Raw genomic sequence first — 408 nt, forward strand, 5'->3', positions numbered from 1 at the left:
ATTTTTGACCTTGTCAAAAGCTTAGTGTTTCAACAGCATCCCCGATCTTTCTTAAGGAGATTCCACAAAAGCCGAGCCATTTCCGCATAATGTGCGCTACATGTGTGCAAGTAGTTGGCGAGGCCAAGCCACTTGAGAAAGTCCTTTTGATTCTTTGGAGCTGACCAGTCCACAATGTCTCTGTCCTTAGAGGGATCCGCTTAAAGGCCTGCTTCCCAATGAACCACCCTAAAAAAGATGTTTCTTCAGCGCCAAGATGCACTTGTCTGCATTAACATACAGATTATTCGTGCGCATGAACTCAAAAACCGCTCTTAAATGGACGATGTGGTTCTTTTCATCCGTCCTCTCTTGCTCCGCACGACTGTGAACGAAAATGTCGTCAAAGTATGTCTGTGCATACGCCCG

This window comes from Plasmopara halstedii (assembly GCF_900000015.1).
Source record: "Plasmopara halstedii genome assembly, contig: Scaffold_3109, whole genome shotgun sequence".
NCBI classification, from domain to species: Eukaryota; Oomycota; class Peronosporomycetes; order Peronosporales; family Peronosporaceae; genus Plasmopara; species Plasmopara halstedii.